At 33.2% G+C, this 4,050-nt stretch overlaps 1 long non-coding RNA gene across 1 annotated transcript; it reads left to right on the forward strand.

The window, feature by feature from the left end:
- The first annotated feature begins 753 nt into the window (after positions 1–753).
- On the forward strand, positions 754–1,806 carry LOC141335881 (uncharacterized). Its single transcript, XR_012355637.1, has 3 exons — positions 754–844; positions 953–1,046; positions 1,352–1,806. It is a non-coding gene; the product is annotated as an uncharacterized lncRNA (long non-coding RNA).
- Positions 1,807–4,050: the final 2,244 nt, after the last annotated feature.

The following is a 4,050-nucleotide window of genomic DNA, read 5'->3' on the forward strand; positions in this document are numbered from 1 at the left end:
AAAATATTTTTAACTCTCACATCCTACATTCACAACTACTGAACAAAAAAAGAAGAGGTTAATATTGCCTGTGTGACTGCATTTGTATATTCAGTAATTGTTGATAGAACAAACTAGATGCAAAACCAGATGCTGGTGTAATATATTAAACTGTGGATAATCCATATCAGCATCTCAGCTGAAAAACGCTGCACCATCAAAGTGCTGTCACAGTTTGCATATAGACAATTTATTGAAAGGGAGATAATGCTGAGTGAATGGCACACATATGCTATTTAATGATTGTGATTTAATAACAGACACATGTTTGATGGTCAAATCTGTGATTTATAAATCATTTGTGAAATCCAGATTAGCTTTTTCATGAATGTCTGGTTTACGCAGTTTTCCGTAAATATATTTGTATATTTTCATGAAACTTTCAAGAATGAGGGCAAATGTGTGCAGTGCCTGACTAAAACATTACTGATTACTCTGATTCACTGATTTATATTTGAATGTTATTTTAGATGTATGATGATAATAATACATATTCTTTTACTTGCAGATCTTACTAGATGATGAGACATGCAATGGAAGTGTAAGTATTGTTTGTTTTTTTCCTATGAAAAGAGATCTATTCTATTGAAGCATTATAGCATAAATCATGGAAGCTACTCTCGAACTTGTTCAATTCCTTTTACAGATCAATTCAGAGTTTAATTTAATTACAAGCAAAAACCTCAAGCAAGAATTATTCTCTACACTCGATTAACATGCTTCACGATTTCTGGACATTTTTGAGAGCAAGAAAGGGGCTGTTGGAAAAAGACGCTCTGAATTTCTTCAGCAAATCAAACCTGTGGTAAGCTTATCACTTTTCTTTCTTAAACTAAATTGTCTTATTAACTGATTTCATAATTTTATGTTATACATACACTATAAAATGTAATTTTATCTTTTTTTTTTTCAGAGCACTGACATTACTGCAAAGCGCAGAGAAGTTCTTCGTGGCCTTCTACTCATTCTTGGAGAAGAAGCCTCTAACTTTTTTTACAAGAGCACTGGTAAGTACCTTTACTATAACCCCCACACAAACATCACATATAGGCATTCGATTATGTTTTAGGCAACTTCTTAATTTGGACCAGATAAGTAAATTCTGCTTTTGTTTCACATTTCTTAATCAAGCCTTTGTACTATTAATTTTTGTCAAATTTCTACAATGTAATTTAACAACAGTTTTTATTAGTTGTACGTAGAACATGGCTCAAGAGATGGTCCTGATTCTTTAGGTGACATATACTTTTGTGAGATTTCCCATTTATAATGTAACAAGAATTGTAATATTGCTATTCCTTTTTTTAATTAGGACTTCGAATGTGACACACCCCAGATTTCCATTGGGATACTGTCTGTAATACCAGAAGATTCCCAGGATTCCCCATAAGCACTGCATTTGGAGGCTTCAAACACCGCAATCATCTTGGAAGGAATCATCGTGATGGATGATCTTGAGAATCTTCCAGATCCCATGTGTCTACTTTTTGGGCTGATATATGCACTGAATTTGGAGTACCCTCCACAGCTCAAGAACACCTTTGGTTTTATTCAGAGAGTGTTTCTCATTCTTGGACACAAATCTTTGAAACCAAAACTACAGTCACTTAACAACCTGCTGTTGATATAAGTTGAGGCTGTTTGAGATTAACATCAGTAACAATGTGGTTTTTGTATATCAAAAAACTGTTTACAGAGTTGGGTCATCTGACTTTGTTTGCTGTAGTACCTGAAGAGATTTAATTTATAATAAACTGTTAAACTCAAGTTCAGTTGTTGCTTTTTGTCTTAACTTATTGTTTTAAGTTTAGCTTACTTGGGATTTTTAAGGCAATCGGTTTCCTAATATTTTCCTAGTAATGTGAACACTAATAGAAAGTTAACTCAAATAATGATTTTAAGTCAACAGTACTTAAGTATACTTGATTAACAAGTTGTCCCTACAAATTGTGTTAAAGTAATGCCAACTAAACATTAATACTCTACTTTACTTGGAAATTTTAAGGCAATCGGTTTCCTCACTTTTTCTAAGTAAAGTCAACTTATTACATTTTACAGTGTGGAAAACCAAAGAATTTGTGGGACCTGAAGGATTTTTCTGAAAAAACAAACAAACAAACAAAAAACAGTGATGCCATAGAATAACCATTTTTGGTTCTCTAAAGAACCTTTCAGTGAACAGTTCCTAAAATAACCATTTTGAAGAACATTTAAAAAATTTAAAGAACCTTAACTGACAATAAAGAACCTTTTCTGCATTTGAAAGGTTCCATTGATGCCAAATATTCAGGTAACAACACAGTATTAAGAATCAAGTGTATGTAAACTTTTGAAAGGGGTCATTTTTATAAATTCAACTATTATTTCCTCTTGTGGACTACATGTAAAGGTCTTTTATGTGAAATATCTTATTCAGGTCAGTACTAAATAAAAAATAACATGCATTTTGTATGATTGCTCTTATTTTGGTAATAATTAACATTTTGCATATTCTGCAAGGTGTATGTAAACTTTTGACTTCAATTGTATGTGCTATTGGTCGGTATAGCAATATTTTTTTCTGTTACCAATTTTACTAATACTTTTCTAATATTTTCTATTTTTCTGTATGCTATAATAGATTGCATTGGGATTGTTCAAACTTGTAAAAAAAGTACCAAGGCTGCATTTATGTAATTAATAATAAAATAAAAACACTAATATTGTAAAATATTATTACATTATTTAAATAACTGTTTTCAACTTATTTTGAAATGTAATTTATTCCTGTGATGCAAAGTTGAATTTTCAACATCATTAGTCCAGTCTTTAGTTTCACATGATCCTTCAGAAATCATTAAAATATTATTATCAATCTGTTGAAAGCCTTCTGTTTTTTTTTTCCGTTTCTTTCAGAATTGATTGAATAGAAAGTTCAAAATAACAATAATTTAAAATCGATTTATTTTTAACAATGTACAAGTTTTTACTGTCACTTTTGTTCAATTTGATATGTCCTTAAATAAATAAATATCCCCTATTTAAAAAAAAAAATCAAATTTATTTAATATTTATTTAGGGGAAAGCATGCCGAGTGCACCTTTAAATAAACTTTTTATAAGGTTCTTGGTTGTACAGACTTGTCTAGTAGCTAAAAGAAACAATAGAATCGAAACATTAAGACTCTGTTTATATTCACTGAAGTAAAGAAGAAATGCATGTATTGAATTTACTGTCTTCTCTTCTGCCAGTTATTTATGTCGTGGATCTGTGGATCCTCTAAAATTTCTGCAGATATTTAGTGGATGCAGATGTGTTTCGCTGGAACAAATGGATGAAGAAAGCATGTGATTGGAGGGTTTCTTTAAGATGATGCAATCAGTCATCCTGTCAGAGTCGGCGCACGGACTAAAGCCGTAAAACGTAATAAAGATCTGGATATATCTGGCCCTCATGAGCAAGTATGCCTGTCTGATTGCTGCTGGCAGACCTGTGGCTCCCTCAGGCAATGAAATTCTCTATTCTCTCCTGCAGTCCCCTTCTCCACGAACTTTCCTCTCTGCCAGATCATGCTGAGCCAAGACAGAAAAACCAACAACTGCACTCCATGATGAAAGCAAGGACAGTGGGGGGCTTCCCATAAACGACTCTCCCACTCTCTCTGCTGTCATTCCCATTTCCACAGAGCGCCATTATACACGTCGCTCTGATGTGAAAGGCATGCTGACATCTCTCTTTACACGCAGGAGAGGGAACGCGTCTGCGTATGTCTGTGTGTTTGTGTATAGATTAGTTCAGGTGTATGACACTTGACAAAACTCCTCCCCGTTTTCAAGGCCTCTTTCTAAATCTTGTTCGTCTTGTTTCTTCAAATACAATTGTTTTTTGAACGTAAGGACTGTATGTTCTACTGTACAGTATGTTCTAACCGACTGCTGGTGTCCCAGAAACTGGGAGACAGCTTAGGACAGCTTTTAAAAAGTCAACTTAAAATGGTATTTGTAGTAAGATATGAGTAATTTCTGTAATGTG

Source organism: Garra rufa, chromosome 5 (assembly GCF_049309525.1).
Source record: "Garra rufa chromosome 5, GarRuf1.0, whole genome shotgun sequence".
In the NCBI taxonomy this organism is placed as follows: Eukaryota; Metazoa; Chordata; class Actinopteri; order Cypriniformes; family Cyprinidae; genus Garra; species Garra rufa.